Source organism: Sminthopsis crassicaudata, chromosome X, assembly GCF_048593235.1.
Source record: "Sminthopsis crassicaudata isolate SCR6 chromosome X, ASM4859323v1, whole genome shotgun sequence".
NCBI lineage: Eukaryota > Metazoa > Chordata > Mammalia > Dasyuromorphia > Dasyuridae > Sminthopsis > Sminthopsis crassicaudata.
This window is the reverse complement of record NC_133623.1, coordinates 8,543,602-8,566,323: the sequence shown is the minus strand read 5'-3', so window position 1 is coordinate 8,566,323 and position 22,722 is coordinate 8,543,602. Positions and strand designations below refer to the sequence as shown.

At 43.4% G+C, this 22,722-nt stretch overlaps 1 protein-coding gene across 2 annotated transcripts in view; it reads right to left on the bottom strand.

The window, feature by feature from the left end:
- The window catches only part of PLS3 (plastin 3), a 127,901-nt gene that overhangs the window by 101,870 nt on the left and 3,309 nt on the right, over positions 1–22,722 (bottom strand). The window contains exon 1 of one of the 2 annotated variants that reach the window (XM_074277312.1): positions 21,357–21,440. The exons of the other annotated variant lie outside the window; for it this stretch is intronic. The gene's annotated coding sequence lies outside the window, so the exon portion shown is untranslated. Of the gene's footprint in view, positions 1–21,356; positions 21,441–22,722 lie in introns of those variants that run through there. 2 annotated transcript variants of the gene reach the window in all.

The window sequence follows — 22,722 nt, the reverse complement described above, 5'->3', positions numbered from 1 at the left end:
GAGAGGGGGCTTCAGGCAAAGAGACCAGCTACAAAGCTACTGCAATAGTCCGGGCAAGACGTCCTGAGGACTTGAGCTAGGATGAAGGATGAGTGAATGGAGACAAAGATAAGTATAGGAAATAAAGTGAATGTTGTAGGGTGAATGAAAGTGAGCGGCAGATGCCGGGCTAGAGGAAAATGGGGGTGTTAATGTACTACTGTTTGTGGAACTGTGACTTGACCCAGACATTCTGGAAAGAGACTTGAAAGTATGGCCCCAAAAGTTACTGAACTAACAATACTAAGGCTATATTCTGAAGAGATCAAAGAAAGAGAGAAAGGCTTCATTCATATATATAGCAGCTCTATGATGGCAAAGAACTGGAAACTAAGGAAGTGCCGTCAAATGGGGAATGGCCAAGCAAGCAGTGATTCCTTACTATTGTGCCAAAGTACTATTGTGCTATAAAAAATGACAAGGGGGATCATGTTGTTGGTTGGGAAAGGGACCACAGAAGTTTGGGGTCACAGACTGGTGTCTCTAGGTGTCTCAAAAGATTTTGCAGACTTGAACCCATTTCCTAGTCAAGGGGCAAAGTTTATTGTAATGCTAATTGAAACGGGCTAAGTTCCAGAAGAGATAAGCAAAGAAACAGGAGCTAGGAGACACATTTCTCCAACTTTCTATCATTGACATGCTGATTCTATGGCCCAGAGGTAGGAGGACCAGGGAGTAGTGTCCAGGATTTGGCTCTCACTGATGAAGATTGTCACTATTGTCTCAGGAGTTTGGTCTCAGGGACCATCCTGAGGCCAGAAGCTATCTGACAGTCAGCAATGAATTGAGGAGTGGTCTGACAGATTGCTGTTCTTAGACTGGGTGTGGGAAGACCCTGAGGTAGACTCTGAAGCCCGGAAGATTTAGGATTACTGATTTATTGTTAGAACAGAAGCTCCCCTGAGATCAGGGGACCTCAAACTCATTACTATCTCTCCTAGAAGCTATATTACATCAGTATCACAGAAACCTGGGGAGTTGTGAGTGAACTGATGCGCAATAGAGAGAGCAGAACCAGCAGAACAACTTATACAGTGACAATGCAAAGCAAATAACTTAAGAATTCTTATTTACGTCAAGCCCAATAGCAACTCCGAGGCATAAAGCAGGCTTTCCACCATCTGACAGGAGAGGAACCCAAGACTGAGAATGAGACAGATAAGTTTTGGACATGAAGAATGCAGAAGTGTGTTTTGTTTGATTCTGATGACTTAGTAAAAGAATATTTTTTTCAATGAGGGATAAGAGGAGGTAGAAAGGAAAGGGGGCAGGAAGAGGGGAGAGAGAGGAGAGGAGAGAGAAGTGGGAGGGAGAGAGGGAGGAAGAAAGGAAAGAAGGAAAGGATGGGCAGCATCCTGACTTAGAAAACCAGAGATTAACATCATCTATGTTGTATCGTCGTTTAATTTTTTTTTGTTAACTTTTGTTAACTATTTCCCAATCACATTTTGGCCGTACTAAGGAGCAGGAGGGGAGAGAGTGAAACTCAAGCCAATTTGAACACTGTAGCACCCTAGGTTGGTAATAAAAAAATTGAGATCTCCTCTCCTCTCTGTCTCTTCTCCACCTTCTCTCTCCTGAAATTTCCTAATATTTTTATAGCTGATGAAATTTTTTGGCCACAGACATTTCTAAACTGCCACCCAGAGCCAGCAGCAACTGGCTCTGCCCAGTGGAATTTAAATTCGGGGGTCTGTTTTGGTCTTTTGCATTTTGGAGTGGCCGGTATTTCCAGGGCTGTACCCACAGGCTTTCTACATCACTTGCTACCTTCCTGAGAACCTCCTTCCTCCACTCTCAGCCCACTCCTGTTGGCACGGTGCTCATACACGTTTTCTCTCCCTACCCGACTGGAGTTTCGGGGAAAGTAGACAGTGTCCAAGGACACTCAAACTGAGAGCAGAGGGATTCTCCCAGCACTCTTGCCCAATAATACCTGTTGCTCAGACTGACTCACCTTTGCCATGCCCTCAGCTGATGGAATCAGACAGCCCTTCCCTCAGCAGGAATGCCCACAGCCAGGTTTAATGTGATTACCGCTCTAGTGGATAGAGTGCCAGGCCTAAATCCAGGAAGACTCCTCTTCCCGAGTTCAAATCTGACCTCAGATACTTCCTAGCTGGGTGATCCTGGGCAAGTCACTTTACCCTGTTTCCCTCAGTTTCCTCATCTGTAAAATGAGTTGGAGAAGGAAATGGCACATCACTCAAACATCTCCATCAAGAAAACCCCTAATGAGGTAATTAAGAATCAGACATAACTGAAATGACTCAACAACAAACAACAAAAAATCCATCTGAAGTTTTGGCAGGAAATTTACTCAGATAGTAAGTATGTATCTGAATCCGGATTCTTATCGAAGACTTCTAACTCCCAATCCAGTGTTTTCATTGGAATATCCCCACTTCTAACTGCCAAGTGAAGCCTGAATGATACATGTTACAAATGACAAGATTAAGGCTAGATACTGGAGGCCCTTGAAATCCAAACTGCAAAACAAGGGTCAGGCACTGACTGACTCACCGCCACACATCTGAGTAGGTTGACAAGGCTCTCATTGTTGTCTTCTCCTTTTTGCTTTAAGCTTAAAGCTTTGCTTTAAGTTCAGCAAAATGCCATGTCATCTCCAACATTAATAACAACATGTTGTCTCTAAAAAAGAACCATGCCTCAGTTTCCTCCCCTATCAAATAGCAATAGATGTCTGCATCTCTGTGAACGATGGCCATGCTCACAACTCCATCAGGGCCCAATGGAGATTTATCTATTAGCAGAAGCCTTGCCTGCCTTCATCCTATCAACTGTTTCCTGGATTTAATATCATTTAGAAGAAGCCAGGGGAGTCAGGAGGAAGAGATGAGGAGAGATCCCGGTCCACAAGCACAGCCAGAGATACTATTGTATTTGAAGAAGACAAGGCCAGTGTCAGCAGATCACGTGATATAGGGAGGGGCGGAATGATGTAAGAAAACTAGAAAGCAGCAGGGAGTCACTAGAGTTTGAGTGGTGTCGGTGGGGGGAGACAAGGCAGACCTGTACTTTAGGAAAATCACTTTGGCAGATGGGGGGAGGATGGATTGTAATGAATGGGAAGAGACTCAGACCAAATGGAAAGCTATTATAATAATCCTAGCAAGAGACAAGGCCGTGAGTCAGGGAGAGGAGTCACAAGTGAGAGATCTTCTGAAGGTTGATATAAGGCGTGAGAAGAGTCAAGGATGACCCTGAAATAGTAAGCCCTAGTGACGTGGTAATGTCACCTCAATGGTAACAGGGAAGTTGGGAAGTGGAGGGCAGGAGATGGAAGGAAGATCTTAAATTCTATTCTCGACACACTGAGTTTGAGATCTAAGAGCAGTTCGGGCAAGTTTCTGTATAGATGCTCAAGCTGATGATTTCCAAATTGTTTCTGCTTCAGCTGTTGGAAAAGTCGGTGTATCTAACTGAATGCTCCTGTGTCTGTGAACTGTGAACCAGGAAATCCCATTCATCACCTGCTCTTGGAAAGATTTCGAACAAGGTCAGCCTCCTGGATAGGGTCTTGGCATTCTGGCTAGTTCCCAAGTTTCTCTTTAGTAAGAGTTTAACAATTGTGATCGCCTAAGAAAATGGGATTTAGCAGACAAAGGTTTCCATTTTCCCATGCATAATGTTCAATTGTTCCAGCTTTGCCCAACACACAAGCCAGCACATACAATGCACATCTTTGGGTTACAGAAACACTGTGATCTTCCCAATTGTTATTCACATGGCCACTTAAAGATCTAATTAGGAATTTAAAAGGGGGGAAGATCACTCAGAAGCAGCATTTATGTATGCAAAGATCTTATAGACTATTTCAAGGTAGATTTGAAGTTTTCTTAAACTCAATATGCAACACCCCCCCCTCAGAATTAGCTTCCTAGAAATTAACATTGAAATGTGTAGTGTTCTGTTTCTCTAAATTGTAATGGTTTTCTTGGGAGCAGGTTTCTTGGGGAGCTTCTGGAGGCAGCCTTCCTTTCAGTTCAGTTTCATATTCCCACAATGCAGCCGGGAGTTAAAATCCAGATCCTTTATTGTATCCTTCAAAATCCTGAAGCCGGTTAGCTTTCTTAGAGGCCTATCTCTCTTCTTGGCTCCTGAAATATCTTGTCCGAATGTCTCCAAATCCAAAGGTTTGTCCTTCAGGCTCCAGCCTCTTGTCTTCCCAATGTCTCCAGCCAGCATAAACGTGGAAGTTGGAATGAATCTTGACTCAATCTCCCGAGAAGTTTTCCCAAAGTCCTCTTCTCCTCTTCTTTGAAGCTCTCCTGGGAAATCCTCTCCTTGACTGAATCCTGACTCTGAATCTTTCTCCAATGAGCTTGTTCTTTTATATGCTCTCTAAAGGTATGAAGTCTAATGTGTAAACCAATGGGCGAACTCCTTTAAAGGTATGAACTCCTTTAAATGTGTGAAGTACATAAATACCTTGTAAGAATCCTAACAGAAATGGGTAGAGTGGGGCAGTGAAAAAGAAAGGAGGTTTTTCTTCAAAAGATCAGGTTTTGAATCTTTGCTCAATCAGTTGTTTCATAGATGCCTTGTTCAATCAATTTACTTTTCCTATTTCTTCTTTACCTAGGCTTGATCGCTGATCACTGAATAGATATTGCCTCAGTCAAACTGAGACCTGTTGAAGACCTTCACTTAAAAAGCCCAAGTCTCCCACTGCATCACAGACTATCTGCAGTTGTCCTGATCTTTCTCTGGCCACTAGATCCAGATGGCTCTGGAGGGGAAAGTGAGGCAGGTGACCTTGCCCAGCCCTCCCTCATTCAAATCCAATTCACTTGCAAGTCAATGACATCACCTCCCCAAGGTTATGGTCCTCTTCCAGAAAGAAGGACCAACTCTAAGAACCTCCATTAAGGAAGAGTTGCCCCACTGAAAATTGAGCAACAGTGTAGTCATTTCCTTTCTTCTTTCCTTCCTTAATATCTAGGGATTCACTGGCTAGATTTCTATCTTAAGGACCAAACCTTAAACCCAAATCATTCCAGCTCTCATTCAAGGTCCCAGGCCAAGGGTGAATGTAAATAGCAACTGTTGCTGTCTTTGACCAGAAGCCATAGGGGACCTCCCCTCCCTTATTGATTCCTTTTTTTTTTTTTTTGACTAAGTTAAAATAAAAAGGCCTTAGGTTAGGTGGTTGGTTTTCTTTCTTGAAGAGAACCAAAATGACATCCCCACAGAGCTCTGCCACACACCAGACACAAATAGCATATAAGAACATTTGGAGTAGCTTCTCTGATTTTGTGCATGGCGCGTTTTTTTCTGGGCTACTTCGATTTTGCTTTGCTCACAGAGCACAGCACCTTAAAGTTTTTAAGAAAGATCTTGAGAGTGTCCTTGTATTGCTTTTTCTGACCACCCTGTGAGCACTTGCCCTGTGTGAGTTCTCCATAAAATAGTCTTCCTGGCAAGCCCACATCAGATACACTGAGAGCTGGAATCACAACCTGGCACACAGGTGGCCCAGGCCATAGGGTCATCTCACTGAAAGCAGAAGTGGAATCTGACCATCCCCTGGGTATTTGAGCAGCCTCTTAAGGATAGAATTGCTCATCTCCATGTGTGAGGAACACACTTTTAGAAGAGGTGCCCTAAAATTGTCTGCTTACCCAACCCTGGCTTACTACAGGAGGTAGGGATCCCATCCTATAGTTGAAACAAAAAAAAATGTACAAAAATGTCTGCAAATACCCTTTGATACAGCAGTGCTGCTATTGGGCTTATATCCCAAAGAAATACTAAAGAAGGGAAAGGGACCTATATGTGCCAAAATGTTTGTGGCAGCCCTTTATGTAGTGGCTAGAAACTGGAAAATGAATGGATGTCCATCCATTGGAGAATGGTTGGGTAAATTGTGGTATATGAATGTTATGGAATATTATTGCTCTGTAAGAAATGACCAACAGGAGGAATACAGAGAGGCTTGGAGAGACTTACATCAACTGATGCTGAGTGAAATGAATAGAACCAGAAGATCGCTGTACACTTCAATGCTGTATGAGGATGTATTCTGATGGAAGTGGATATCTTCAACATAAAGAAGATCCAACTCACTTCCAGCTGATCAATGATGGACAGAAACAACTACACCCAGAGAAGGAACACTGGGAAGTGAATGTAAACTGTTAGCACTACTGTCTATCTACCCAGGTTACTTATACCTTCGGAAGCTAATACTTAATGTGCAACAAGAAAATGGGATTTACACACATGTATTGTATCTAGGTTATACTGTAACACATGTAAAATATATGGGATTGCCTGTCATCTAGGGGAGGGAGTAGAGGGACGGAGGGGAAAATCTGGAAAAATGAATACAAGGGATAATGTTATAAAAAATTACTCAGGCATATATAATGTCCAAAAAATTTATAATTATAAAATTAATTTTAAAAAAAGTCCGCAAAGTGGATTCAATACATGGAATGTGTGCACACTTACAGACCACACAAAATCCAGTAGACCTGAAAGATGAACAACTCTTGTTGTGACAGAACTCGAGAGGTATCACATCCAAATAGCAGCCCTGAGTAACACAATGAAGGCTAGCTTACTGAAATAGGCACCAGATATACATTTTTCTGGAGTGGCCACAGTGAAAGGGAGCATTGTGAAGCTGGTGTAGGTTTTGCAATCAAAATTAATCTAGTAAACAAGCTCTTCCAAAAGGAGTGAATTACAGGCTCATGATGATGTGATTTCCACTTGCAGGAAAATGCCACACCACCATCATCACACTGCCTGTGCTCTTCCTCCCGTGATAAACCCTGATGAAGACAAAGTAAAATTTTATGAAGACCTGGAGACCCTTATCATCAATGTCCCAAAAAAAGGACACGCTTATAATTCTGAGCAACTTTAAAGCTAGATAAGACTCAAAATACCAGACATGGCAGGGAATCCTTGGGAGGAACGGAGTTAGAAACAGCAATAGTCTTTTACTGTTGAAGACTTGTGCATCTCATGTCCTTCTCATCACCAGTACTGTATTCTGTTTACCTAAATGCAATGAAACTTCATGGATGCACTCTTGAAGCAAACATAGGCATTCAACAGACTATGTGATTGGAAGGAGAAGAGACAGACAGGATGTGGATGTGAGAGTGACAAAAGCAAGGTGTAGTGCAGAGTGCTGGACTGATCAGAAACGAATCCTCTCTCTAAGCTCAATATTCCCATTCAACAAAAGCCACAACCCCAAGGCCAAAAGCTTTCTAGAAAAATTAAAGTCAACAGATTAGAACACTTGTCTTAAGAGTGAACAGTTTGCGGCCCACTTGGAGGCACACACAGTTAGCAACAGCAAAGCAGAAAAGGACTGGGTAGAAAATTGGTGTACAGCAATGCATTTGCTCATCTGGATCAGAAAAAGGTCTTTTCAAAGAACAAAACTCAGATCACTGCTTGTAATGTATAAGGAGTTACTTGGCCAGGATTTCATTTGACAGGATTCTTATGCACTAAGACTCTAATTCTACTGGAATGACCTCTAGCAGGGGTCAAAAAAGCTTTCGTGATCACGGTTGCAGTTATCAGCCAGAAAAACTTTTTTCAATTGATGAATGATGACCTCGTGGCTCAGAGATCCATGTTGCAGACAGATCCATTTCTGTCTCTGCCTCTGTTTCTCTCAACCATGTCCCTTAGCTTTTAAAATCACACACACAAAAAAAAAAAAAAAAAAAAAAACAAAACTTTAAAGGGCAAAAAGCCCTGAGCAGGTTTCTTTTGTGTGGATTAGACATCCAAGACATGTTCAATAACTCTAAAAATCCCCTAAGTGGATCAAAAACACAAGCAACATGGGGAAAAAAAAGTTGGCAGACCTGACTTTTCACCTGACTTCCTTTCTGTGGACATACGACATATACACACACAGGCTGAGAGGGCACAGATTAGAAGGAAAATCCACACAGGAAAGACTGGAGATCGACAGAAATGACCAAGAAGTTAACTGTGTTGCCTGCCTGCCGTGAGGCAGCTTTCACAGTTCTGTGACTCACTAAAGTTCCTGAGGACTGAGCAGACTTGGAGGAAGTAGTCCTGGAGCCCACCTGTTCTTGATGTCAATGAATCTCAAGAACCCTGGAGCATCAAGAGGGAAAAATCGTTTTATTTCCATCAGAGTGAACTATGAACTCGAGCTGCATCTGCGTTATTGGTTCAATTTCACATCTCTGCTCCCCAGATTTGAGAACCATAAACTGGACATTCAATACTCCTTTTACCACAACCCAGGCATCCTCCCAGCCCTGTCTGAACATGACAATAAAGCACCTATGTTTTGTGGGCTAATACTCATCATCCAAAGTCTGGGGCTCCAGCAACACTGGAAATGCACATAGAAGGTCCTTAAAGCAGAAAATGACGAGTGGGAGAGACAACTTCCAGGAAGAGAAGCACAAGCTGTGCTCTTAACTCGGTTTCTCCCACAACAAAAACAACATCTAGACAGGCTATTTTATCTTCCATTCTTAGATCCTAAGACCATAGACTCTGAGCTGGAAAAGACAATTGCATCATTAAGCAGCAAAGCATCTTCTTAGCTTGATGGATCATCAGCTTCCTTTGGGAATTTTTTGGATTTGCCTTCTTTTCAGCCAAACCAGTGAACATGAATGAAGATGAGGAAGAAAAAACTAGAGTTTTGAAAACCTTTTTTTTAAATCCACTCCAGAATGACATACAGCCCTATCCCCAACTCTGCCCCTTGGAGCCCGTATTTTATGCCACATCCATAAGTTCATTTTGCTACGATGGGAAGTGTACATTTCTCTTAACAAAAGGATATCGATAAAAATCCTTTCAAAGCAGAAAGGACTTTGAAAGTTTTAAACTGAAATCTAAGAGAAATTCATTTTTTGAGATGGTTTGATGAAAAGGAGTTTTAAAAATTGCAGATAATTATTAATTTTTTCAGTTATCTTGGGGGATAGACAATGCAACTATGACAACAGAATCTGTGATCACACAGAAAGGTGGTAGCTTTTGTTTTTATTATTTCAAATGATTCCAATTCTCCAAATGTGCCTTTGATAATGACAATGTTCCAGAAAAACAAATGCTGAATTCCAATTCAGAATGAACCCAAGGCAGTTCTTTCCTGGCCCAGGACAAGAAGACTACAAATGCCTAAAAATGAATATTTTAAATAATGACAACTCCTATTTACAAAATGCTTCTGGGAAATGAGGGAAAGGATCATTCTCCAGGTCTATCTTCAGCTGGTTTTCAGCTATGTCCAATTCTTGGTGACTCCATTTGTGGGTGGGGCTTTTTTGGGCAGAGATATTGGAATGTGGTCCGCTCTTCCTTCTCCAATTCATTTCATAAATGAGGAAACTGAGACAAGGTGAAGTGACTACTTGCCCAGGGTCACACAGCTAGTTTGTGTCTGGGGCTGGATTTGAACTCAGGCCTTCCCTGACTTCAGGCCTGGCACTCCATCCACTGTGCTACCTAGCTGCCCTCCTCTGTTTATAGCCTGGTAGGTATTGACTGACATAAATTTAGGACTAGAAATGACCCTCACTGTTACTTAGCTTTATCCTCATGTTTTAAACATGAGGAAACTGAGGCCCACAGTGAACTAATTTGCCTAAATTCACCATTCTGAAACACCCCTCCCAAAATACATTAGGAAAGGAGAAAATCAGGAATACTGAGAAAGAGAACATCAAACTGGAGATTTTACATAATTCATTAGGCTCCTGGAAAAATGCAGAATGGGCTAATCAAGAACTGCTACTGGTAGGGTGGTACAGTAGAAAGAACACTGAATTAAGTCACTTCAGTCTCTAGTCTCAGTTTCTTCACCTGTAAAATGGAGGACACTAGATGACCTTTAAGATTCCTTCAAGCACCAGATCCATGATCCTATGTCTTTTGAAACTGAACCCTGAAAGTGGAAAGGCCCAATGGTGGCTCTTAGAGAAAGCTAATCTCTGATTTTCAATGGGGCTCAGCTTGATCAGCTGCTCCATGACTGATGGGCAAAAAGCCATCGACGAGTCTCTGCCATGTGTACCTCCTTCCAAGAGGAGAGTTGTGCTACAATAGAAAGAAACTCCAGACTCTCTCAATACTTTCTGCTAGCCCACCAAATCTGGCTCTTTCTCCATCTGGAATCACTATTCTACTCTCTGCTGATAAGATTACCTTTCTTTGCCCTGCTCAGTTCTTCCTGTCTGGCCATCAGCCACCTTCAGGTGAAAGAGCTACTCTGAGAGGAAGTCCAAATTTCTCCCGAAGTTCCTGCTCACTCCATGGCAGACCTTGAGTAAACAGGCTCGTGACCCTCCCCATATGCTCCATTCTCCAACTTCCAGGGTCCATGGCAGAAAGGACGTTTGAAAAACGGAAAGGACCACCTCCTTCCAAAAAGCACAAGGGCCAGCTCTGCTGTGCCATGCCCACATGCCCAGGGGAAACAGGGCTGCGGCAACATGCAACTCAACTTCTTTTGACCTTTAAGGTCAGAACGACGGTGTCAGCCGTGCCTGCAGTTACTTGCCGTTTCTCGTATGAATCAGTTCTCACCGAGCAGAGAACATCTGACTCAAGGCAGCTAAGACCATAAGTGCCTCATCCGTGGCCTGCAGAGCGTTTGCCGGGCCATACAGCTGCTAACCCAACTCTGAGAGAAGGACATGGTGTGCACACCATCCACAATGTGATGGGGCTGGAAAGAATTTTATTTTTGTCAAAACTAAGTGGGGTGTGACTCTTTTACTCGCCAAAAGGCTATTTTATTCCAAGGCCCTGGTGTCTGCTGACCTCCATTTAAAGACTGAGCAACAGGCTATTTAAGTACAATGAAGTCATTCTTTGCCTTTTTCTCCCAAAGACGCGATAATTATTGCCAAGAAATAACAGTGTTTAAATTTGAGTTAGTCTTCCTTTGATTTGAGTGCATAGTCACGAGACTATGGCTTACTTCACATGAGATGTGAGCAGAAAAATCTCTCTATACTAAGAAAAAGGTAGAGGGGCAAGTCTGCTTCCTGCACATAGAAACATCCACTTTGGGAGATTCCATGGCATTTTAAAAAATCAATATGATTTTTATAAATATATATATATATATATATGTGTATATATATATATATATATATATATATATATATATATATATATATGTATGTATATACATACATACATACACACACACACAAAAATGGTCCATTGCTTCCCATGTGACTATGGGCAAGTTCCTTCTCCATTCTGGACCTCAATAATCCCTTCCATCTCCAATACACTCCAAGCCTGAAGCATTTCCAAGGGCTCCATTTTTTTCTCGTTTGAATAAATGAGGGGATTGGTACAGCTACCATTTAAGGTCCCAACCAGGTTAGCCTTGCCAATGGCCCCATTCAGAAATGAATGCTCTGGCCCCAACTCTTCTCCTTTGGATTTGGCTTCAGACCTAGCTGATTTCTCAGGTCCCTCTCAAATCGACATGTAGGGTGCTAGAAACTACAATGATGGAAGTTCTCCTCACTCTACCATCTGGTTTCCCTTGGATTATTCCCATGTAAACAGGTTCCCAAATGGTGGCTCAGTAGATACAACAATGGAGCTGGAGTCAAGAAAACCCCAATTCAAATCAGGCCTCCAATCCATACTAGCTGTGTGGTCACTTCATCTCAGTCTGACTCAGTTTCCAGCCATCCCTTCAGTCCTCCACATTTCTGCACCATATTCCCACGGTCATTTCTCTTCTTTCCCCTTCAAATCTCTCCCCTCTTGAGCTTCCTTTTCTGTGTTGTCTCTCTCATTCCAATGTAAGCTCCTCGAGGACAGGCTCGCTCTTTTTGGTGCCATCTGTGTCCCCGTTGCCAGGCTCAGAATAAGTGTCCAAGTAATGCTTGCTGACAGACTGACTGATTCACTGACTGAGGATAATAACAGCAGCTACCTCCCAGAGTTTTGATGAGGAACAAATGCGATGACAATATTTGTAAAGTGCTTAGCAAACTGTAAAGCACTCTAGAAATGTCATGGGCCATAGATTGGACCTAGAATGGACCCACTGTTAGCACAGAAGTTGGAGGCATCCTCTTTATGTCTAATGGCCAGCTATGGTGATGGGGGAGGCAGCCGATTTGGGTAAACCGGGGGTTCTCAAACTGCGGCCCGCTGAGGATGTTTATGCGGCCCGCCGGATTGATGGGCGGAGACAGAGTGTGAACTTTTGTTTTTCCTATAGTCCGGCCCTCCCACAGTCTCAGGGACAGGGAACTGGCCCCCTATTTAAAAAGTGTGAGGACCACTGGGGTAAACCATTTGAGACTCCCAGGAAAAGCAACAAGGTTCTGGAAAACTGGTAACTCTGAATAACTCAGGATGCTTTTCATTGCCAGGAGTTGTCTTGGTCTCCTGATAAGCTCATCAGCTGAAAATCTGGCTTTGATACTCAATACCTCAGCACTTGAGTTGCCCCTTGGATAGGAGGGTGGGCCTTCCTAAGGCCTCCGATTCAGGGGAATCTGACTTTTCATGGAACAGGATGGGCACTCTCCCCTTTTCAGCTTCCCCCTTCGACAGTAAAGCCCATGAGAGTAGGTTCTGTATTTTGTTTGTTTTTCCAGTGCTTAGCACAGGCCGTGGCATACAGTAGGCACTTGATAAGTGTTCGCTGATTATTACTTAACTTGAACTACAAGCCTTCTGTGCTGTAGCTGAACTGAGATACAAGTAAGACCTGGATTCAAATCCCACCTCTGACATTTATTAGCTATGGGGACTCAGTTTCCTTACTTAAAAATGGTGATAGTGCCCACCAGAGATGCTAAAAGGGACAAATGTATATAAGGCATTTTGCAAACCTGTGTGACTTTGGGCAAGTCTCTTAAACCTGTTTGCCTTAGTTTCCTCATCTGTAAAATGAGCTGGAGAAGGAAATGGCAGATCACACCACTATCTCTGCCAAAAAAAAACCCAAATGGGGTCACAAAGAGTCCGATATGAATGAAAAAAATGAATAAACAAGTGGAGGCCCAGACAGAGGGAGTCATTTGCCAAAGGCCTCACACGGGCCCTGCTTCCAGAGCTCTTTCCTCTTTACTGTGCTTTCTCAGAGGAAGGCTACGTACACAAGAGTTGCGATGTTCTCACTCACAGACATGGTTCAAAAACCTGTAAGTTTACTGCTATTTTTACATATGTCAAACTTGAAATGTTCTTAATGTATTATCTACAATTAAGAAGGAATTTGAAACGAGACTGTCAGCACAGGAACGAACAAAGAAGCAGAACCTATTGGCCAGAGGCCCAGATTTAGAAGCAGAGGGTCCAAGTTGGAGCTCAGCTATTTGCTGTCTGTGAGACACCTGACCTTGCCCTTTTCCTTCAACGTTCACGTGAAACCTTTGACTTAAATGTTGCCTTAGGTCACTTGTAGCCTTTCACCATATGCTGGGGGAGATGTTAGGTCCACCATCTTTTCTGCTCTAGCATAGACTAGACTGAATGAGCTCTCCAGTCCCTTCCAACCTCTGAGATTCTGTCCTAAAGGTCACAGAGGACCCTAATTTTACCTGCGTTTAAAACCACCTACAATAGAAGCAGTTCTGGTAGCTCTCGACTTTGGGCCCACGAACTGCTAAAAACATTCCTAGAAGATGTCAAGTAAAGCCCTCAGTCTTTCTCCTGGGAGGCTGAAGCTTTGTTTTTCCCTTTTTTAAAGGAGGTAGGTTGTGGTATAGGCCTCACTTGGGGGGCTCCAGCAGTTCATAGCTACAGTAGATCAGGAACAATCACCCCGTGACCTCCCAGCTACTACCATATGGGAAGAAGGCTACAAATTTTATCAGAAAGATACTGCTTCTATCCTCAGTTTGCTTCTCCCCCCCCCCATTGATCCCCACCCATTGCACATACCTTTTAGTCCCAAACTTCCCCTGCAAGGTGTAAAAGACAAACACCGGAAAAGAAAATTGAGTTCAAAGCTCAATTCAACCTGTGTGTCTTGGACAAATCGTGTCACTCTTCCAAAAAAATGAGGGGGTTCATCCAGAATCCCGCTAAAGCCCCTTATGGCTTGAAATCTATAAAAAAAACCTTAAAAGTCTTTAAAAAGTTAAAGAGCAGCATTATTCTATCAACCCAACAGGTTTAAAAGTAGTTGGTCAAAATGGAAGTTTGCCCATCCACTTTATAATGAGACATCACAATGAGTCTCCAGCTTACACAGAGGTCATGTTCCCAAAGTTCACAGTGCAATGAGTACTTAGGAATGGGAATGACATAATTCCTTTACAATGATACATCCTGACTAACTTGGAAATATGTTTACATGACTGCACATGCATAACCTGTATCGGATTGCTTGCTGTCTTGAGGAAGGGGGAATGGGAGGGAGGAAGCAAAAGTATGGAACTCGGTATCTTATTTTAAAGATTAGGAAAACTATCTTTATATGTAATTGGAAAAATACGATTTACAAAAAAATAAAATAAAATAAAATAAAATAAAATAATACATCCTTGATAGAGGCCAAGCCCCCAGTTAGCTCCTTAACATCTGGTGAGCTCCCAGAAGAGCAGTCATCAAGAAGCAACTAGACTGCGAAAAAGGAGGGAGGGAAGGAAAGAAGAGAAAGGGAAGAAAAGGAAAGAAGCGGGCTAAAATTTTTCAAGGTAACTGCACCAGAGTGGGAAGGTGGTTAAAAAAAGCAGGAGCCAAGGTGAAACCAACTGCTCTCCCAGTGGTGAAAACCCAAAAGCGCAAAAAGAAAGAAAGTGGACTTGTCTGGCAGTGCTCAGTCTGTAGGAGAGATGCAGCCAATGGCATATGGAGATCCCAAGAGCTCTAGATGTGGAAGAGATTGGGATTCCCAGCCAGGCTGTGACTAGCTATGTGACTTTTCGCCCAAAAAGAGACTCAGTTTCCTCTCTGTGAAAAGAGGGGACTGGATCAGATGATCTCTCCCAGGTCACTGCTAAGGTCCCTCTTAGCACGAAATCCCATGATCCTAGGAGAGGTTCAATTAACTGGCTCCTAGAGCTAGCCAGAATATGGTCACGTAAGCCAAAGAGAGCTTGGCTGCTGTGGGACAGAAGAGGCCAGTGAATGGCTGTAGCCAGAACATGGAGGGAGAGCAAATGGAACGTCTGAGAAGATGGTATTTCCCCTAAAAGGCTAAAGCTTTCAAGTTTGGTGCGATATATCCTAAGCCTGATTTAAGGATTGCCTAGGTATGTAAGTTATGTCACTTCATCATCCCCCTCGCCCCCCACGACTAATGGCCCTCTTTAATTATATTACCTGAATAACTTAGTCATCGGACTCCTTCCACAAGAATGAAAACGGCATCAGGAGAACTATCACACTGACAGTAAATGATTTAACTTGAAAAGGCCACCGAGACTAAAGCAGAGGGAGGGTCAGTGCCCAATTTTTTGTTCACAGATGACTGTGCACTCGATGGATTGTGTACACTGAGGCCGAGACAAAACCAAGTACGGGATCGATTTTCTGCCCTCTCGGGCTAATTTTTGCCTGATGATTAACACCAAGAAAAGTGAGGTTCTCCACCAATAAGCAACACACCATCTGTGTGTGAAATAAATCATTGCAACAAATGGAGAAATATCGAATGCTGTGGATAAGTTCACTTACCTTGGCTTTGTAATTTCCAGGGATGTCCACATGAGATTGACACACGCATTGCCAGAACTAGCTGAGTATTTGGGAGTCTCCAAAAGAAAGTGTGGGGGAAAGGAGGTATTAAGCTGCCTACCGAAGGGATGGTCCATAAAACTGTTGTGCTGAGCTCATGGTTGAATCCCAGTGAAACCTGGCCAGTGCGCCAGTGCCATGCCAGGAAAGTGAATCACTTCCATTTAACTGTCTTAGGAAGATCACCTGGCAGGATAAGATACCAGACACTGAGGTCCTTTCTTGAACTAAACTGCCAAGAATTCCAACTTAGAACTTAGAGAACGCAACTTCAGTGGGCTGGCCACATTGTTCAAATGCCATATGTACGTTTGCCTAAAAGATTATGTTACAGAGAATTCACACAAGCCTAAACATGGAGATTAGAAGAAGCGATACGCAAATATTCTCAAAGTCTCTTTGACAAACTTTGGATTTCACTTGGAGTCATGGGAGACGGAGGCTCAAGATGGCCCAGCAATGTGCACCTGCATCCAAAAAGGCACTGTGCTCTTTGAGCAAATCAGAATGGCAATGGGACAAAAAAAAATGTGAGATGAGCAAATTGAGAGATGGCTCCACTCAGAAAGTTCACACAATTTGTGCCCAAACTGTGGTAGGGCCTCCTCAGCTCATGTAGTCGGATCTAGCTCTGTCAGATCTGACCCTGGCCCTGCCATAATGATGTCATTTTGGGCCTCTTCCAGCGTAAGTAACCAACTTGAATGACCGGAGTCCAGAATATTGAATAGGGTCAACAATCACTGGAAATCCACAGACTCTCCCCAGGCCATCTCCTCCAGGATCAAAAGGTTTTCTAGACCAAAGCTTCTTAAACTCTGAGCTGCAAACCCATATGGCAGCTCGTAACTGAATGTGGGGGTCACAAAATTAAGATTTCTTATCAGTAAATGTTTGATTTGCATCCCTATTTTATATACCTATACACTCGGGGTCACATAAAAAAAGTCTCGGTCAAAAAAGGGGTAGATTACATTAAAGCTTTGTTGGCACAAACAAGCTTTCCATACTTCAACTGAAATTTCAGCATTCTGAAAACTAAAGACCATATTAAAAAAAAAAAAAAAAACTTTTTTTCTCCTCCCACAAGTCCACTGTGAATAGCATTTCCTATGATTGTACGCCCTGATTGTACTCCCTGTAAGAGTCTACTTCATCCTGCTTCCACACCTGCTAACTAAATCCAAGGCAAGCAAACAATTTCCGGCACGCTGACTTTTCCAAACCCATTTTAATTTAGTAAGGGTATAGAAAAACTCCACTCTCCTCTTAAAGGGAGACATTTCTGGAATATTGGGCATTCATTTTGGGTCACCAAGAGTAGCAATTTCTACTTTAAACACCGCCAAGGTCTCGCATGACATCAAAGGCAATAAATATAGCTTTCCCCAAACCCAGCCAGCCCTGCTGAGCATACTTTCCTGCAGGTTAACTTGTTGTTTGAGTCAGTTTTGGTGCCACTGAAAGATTTTGAAAAATTCAGTCCAACAAGCATTTACTTATTAGATACCTACTGCATGCCAGGACATTGGGCTAAAAGCTGGGAAGACAAAAAAAAAAAAATTCCCCCTGCCCACCAAGAACTGACCCTCTACAGAGACCAGGAGTACACAGAAAAAAATGAAACAAAAAAACATCTATACTATATAAAAAATCCCCATTTTATTGAGGAGGTACCTGACATCTGGGTGATCAGCCAAGACCTTTTCAGACAATGAGTTTCAGGTGCTGGACATGTGCCAGGTATAACTGTAGGGGAGGCAGCAGCATTGGACTTTGAAGAGAGATGGATTCCAAGAGGCCAAGGGTGAGGGGGGAAAAGCTTCCCAGCCCGCAGAGCAGACACAGAAGCAAAGAGACAGACCGAAAAGTCATATGAGCTGGGCTGGCTGGAAAGTAGAATTTGTGAAGAAGAATCATGTGAAAACTGACTGGAAAGATAGGTTGGACCCCAAAGTGCTTTCAAAGCCAACCATTCTGTCTGAGAGGCAATAGGGAGCCCCAGCTGTTTCTTGAGCAGAAAGGGTCCGTGGTCAGCTCCAGTGGCCAAAAGGACTGGGCAAAGAAGGCCGGAAGCAGAAAGGCAATTTGGAGGCTATTGCAATAACCAAGGTAAGTGAGGCTTTGGAGACGGCCCACCTCCATTTCTTTTCTCTGTTGCTTCCAGGCTACTGGCAGCAAATCCCTTAAATTCAGCTATCAGCTACTTCACCTGTAAATACCTGTGTGACTTACCTTCACAAGGAACTGAGGCTCCAACACAATAATACATATGATAGCATTTGCTAAACCACCAAGTGCCCTGTAGCCGGCAACCCTTGTGACGCAAGTGACTTCCATCTTGTAAGGATATTATTAGCCTCATTTCGTAGATGGAAAATCTGAGGTTGTGAAAGATTGAGTTTCTTGGTCCATGGTCACACAGCAGGTGGTCACTGTCCCTGGCTTCCTGGCCAGTATGCCACATCCTACTGCGTTTCTAATGATCAGGTAAGGAGGGAGTATGTTTCAGCACCGCTAAGACATGAAAAATGTTAAGAATGAATTGCAGGGGCAGCTAGCTAGATGGTGCAGTAGAGTCAGGAGGACCTGAATTCAAATCTGACCTGAGACACTTAGCAGCTGGGTGGCACTGGGTAAGTCATTTAACCCCAATTGCCTTGGAAGTAAGGAATGAAGGAGGGAGGGAGGAAGGAAGGGCGAGAGGGAGGAAAAGAGGGAGGGAGAGAGGGAGGAAAGGAAGAAAAGGGAGAAGGAGGGAGAGAGGAAGAGGAAGGAGGAGAGGGAGGGAATGGGAGAGACAGAGAGACAGAGAGAGAGAAATAGAGAAGACAGAAAGATAGAAAGAGAGAGAAAGGGAGAAGAGGGAAAGATGGAGAGAAAAAGAGAAAGAGATAGAAAGAGAGAAATAGAGAAAAAAGATAGAAAGAAAAAGAAATAGAGACGATAGAAAGAGAAAGAGAGAAGAGAAAGAGAGAAAGAAAGAGAAGAGAGAAAGATAGAAAGGAAGAAAGAGAGAGAGAAATAGAGAAGAGAGAAAGAGAGAGAAATAGAGAAGAGAAAAAGAGAGAAAGAGAGAAGAGAGAAGAGAAAGATAGAAAGAAAGAGAAAGAGAGAGAGGAAAGAAAGATAAATGGATGAAAGGATAAACAAACAAATAAATGGATATCAAAAATGAATTGCAGTTCCCTAAATAGTCAGGGACCTTGGAAATCCACTCCTTTAAAACTGTCCACTTTGGCTTTTGCCCTGCAGTTTTGCCTTCTTGAACTGTCTACATTGATCTGTCCTTCCTGTGCCCCTGCATCAGCTCCTCTTGACCCCTTACTCTGGGTCAACCAAGTTCTTACTCAGAATTACACTCATATCAAAAGTATGGAGCGCTTCACACAGGAGCAGGCAACAAAGAAGCAACAATGTCTATATGTTGGTTAGAAGCACAATTCTGGCAATTCATCTCCTTCAATCTTTGCTTAAATTGAACCCAAGACTTTATAGGACACATACACGTAGCTAGAGAGGAGAGGCTGGATGAGCGTGCACCTTGGCCAATGTTTCTGAAGCCACTCTCATGCCCACAGCGTGGCCTAGGCACTGGAGGAGACGCGAGGCTTCACTGCAGTCCATGCCCTCTAAGAGTAGACAACCTAGAAGGGAGAATTAGAACCCAGAGGATCACTCCATTCTACACACTAGCTAACCGGTGCCTTTGGAAAGAGATCACGGCACCTTTCAGGTGCCCTCTGATACTGGGAGAGGAGAGCCATCCACTTGGGGAGAAGGAGCAGGGGGGGGTTCAGAGGGCTAGGTTTCCATGAAGGCCACATGGAGGAGGCAGCATCAGAGCTGGAAGTGACAGGATGAATAGGAATGCAACAGATGATGGACTTTGAGAACAAGGAAGAGCGAGTCTGAGACCAAGGAGACATAACAGCACAATATGCACGCAGGGGACCAAGAGCCAAGAAGACATAACGTCTAGAATATGAGACACGGCTGGCAAGGGAGCCTGGAGCCAGACTGGGGGAGGCCTCAAATACCAGAATCTTACTTGCTAGACAGACAGTAGGGAGCTGCTGAAGATTTTGGAGCAGAAGTGACAGAAGAGACCAAGACACATGAAAAACTATTCGAAAGAAGGCCAATTCTGGCCCGTCCCGCTGGACGATCCCTTTTGGAAATCTTGTATCCACACTAACAGAGGCCCATGCTCTCTACTTAGGATTCACCGTCCTTTGGATTCCTATAGCACCTGTCTGCTGCCGAGCTAAGCCATGCGTAGATCTCATTTATCCTTTCAACATGTCTGTAAGAGAGATAGAAAACAGATGGCACGCTCTCCAAAATGTAAAATCCAGATGGCAACAGGGATGGCCTCAATGGCCTCCTTCAGAATAGCAGCTGGTTCACAGTGCAGAGGGCTTTAAAATACATCTCCTCTGACTTGGCATGTGCCGCTTTTTCCAATAGATGGCACTCCCTCCAGGTCACAAAGAAAACTTCCCAAATTTATCAGAGAAGATTCTGCTCGCTACATAACATCAAGGGGTTCACGAGACCACAGGATATGGACTGGTAAGTACCTGTGATGTTTCAGTAATTCAAGGATCCTCCATCATTTGGTAATTGTGTGCTAGATATTCCCTCTGCTGACACAGACTGAAATCCTCTGTACAGCTCAGTAGATGAATTTCTCCTGCTGGGACGGCCCCAGACAGCCCGATAACAAGCCTCTCTGAGTGTGCCCCTTAAAAGTCATAGAGTCCATCATTAAATGTAACAGAATTCCACAGTAGCAAGGCTGGGCACAAACAGGTACATTCAATCCTAGAAAATCTTTGAGGAAAATAATCCAGCAGTCCACAGGGAAAGTAATTAAGGCTTGAGGAGAATGATAGGTACCTCAATCATTTACCATGTTGTAATTGTAACAACAACTAAATGACCTGAATAATTGGCTCATTATCTCAGGAAAGTATCCATACCTTTAAGCTTTATTGCTGTGGTTCATTGTGCCCATTCTTCTGTGACCCCATTTGAGGCTTTCTTGGCAGAGCTACTAGAGTACTCTGCCATTTCCTTCTCCAGCTCATTTTACAGATGAGGAAACTGAGGCGAACAGATTTAAGTAATTGCCCAAGGTCACACAACTAATAAGAGTCTGAAGCCAGATGGGGATTCAAGAAGCTCAGTCCTCCTGACTCCAACCTCCACTGCACCACCTAGCTGCTGCTTTAGCCTTATTACCTTAAGTTAAAATAGCAAAACAGTACCTTTCTTTGCCAAGATCTCAGAATACAGCATCCACAAGGCGGGGGGAAGTAGATCGGTGTCACAAGAAGGCAAAATGAGTCAAAGTGAAGGCAAAAGGTTCTTATAAGAAAACCAGGATGAGGGTAGGGTGAAGAATGAAGGGAAAGGAAACCTTTCATGTTACAGATGACTTCCAAATACAGTCAACAATGAGACAAGTTCTCCTCCAGGGAGAGCCAGCAAGCCAGACTAAGGAAAGCAAACAACCCAGAAACTGAACTGGTCGTGGACGCCGTCATTTTCCGAAGCAACAATTCATTCAAAGGCATGAACCACAATTCGCCCACCTTCGGATTAGAGCCGTGGACTTCCCAAAAAGCATCTCAGATAAAGAAGCTCCACTCAAGCCATCGCTGTAGCTGAGATTGCTTTTTCTGAGTTGCAACAAGCTCCCAGACTTTGCAGGCACCACACCCCCACACCCCCACCAGACACATCTTTAAAACTTCCAGACACCATAAGCCAAGCCCACACTTTTCCTTTTCTGGATTCCCTCCCACCCAGAGAAATGACTTCTTTATTAGTGAAAGTAACAAATGTTTCTAACCTTCCCTTCTGCAGGCTACCTTTTCTCCCACATGTTTCACGCAAACATCAATTCTGAAATCATCTGGATACAATCAAACTTTGGCTTCTGTACCAAATAATGAAAAGACAGAACTGCTTTGCCCCCAGATTTCTCCATGCTCGGACACAACGGTGAAGTTGAATTGCAGAGTCTCCAAAGGACATTCTATCAGCAACTTCCTGGAACAGTTAAGAAGGAGAAATACCAGAGACAATCTACTGACTAAAGAGCTGACTGTTCTCTGCATTAGGGTCAACAAAAAGCGGGACTTTAGCACTTGGGCTAACCAAGCACAGAGGGTCAGGTCTTAGGGCCTTGGAGCAAAATTTAACTTTTCGGGTTTCAGTCATGTACTACATAATGATGTTATGACAATGGAAACTTCGCTCTGTAAAAGCTAAACCTTCTTAGAAAAGGATAAACGTGTGGCCTAGCTCCTTTATCCCTGTTGGTCACTTTACCCGCTATAGCCCCAGTATCAGGATCACAGAACACTGATCCAGCTTTTTATCCCCAGCTGGGAATGACAATTCCCATTTATCCGTTCAAATTCAATAATAGCAGCCGACTCAAGATTGAAGCTTTTAGTTTTTATTGTCTAGCATAATCTGAGCATCATTCAGGACTATGTATGGGAAAATTATGGTCTCGAGTTGAGAACTTGCCATGTCTCTCTAAGTAATATTTGGAGTTGTCATTGGTTATAGCTACAGCAGTGGGACGTGTAACCTTCCAAGAGGATCTCACTGTGGACTTCTCTAAAACTGGTCATTATTTACAGGATGCTAGCCTATCCTATATAGGACAAAGTCACTTAACCCATCTTTTTTTTTTTTTTTCCCCTTTTTCTGAGGCTGAGGTTAAGTGACTTGCCCAGGGTCACCCAGCTAGGAAGTGTTAAGTGTCTGAGGATGGATTTGAACTCGGGTCCTCCTGAATTCAGGGCTGGTGCTCTATCCACTGCGCCACCTAGCTACCCCTAACCCATCCATCTTCAGATTTTAAGCTCTTTACAACTGAGCCCCTATCTCACAGAGCTGTTTTGAGACAGCTTAAAACACTTTAGGCTGGGAAGAGCTGTGCAA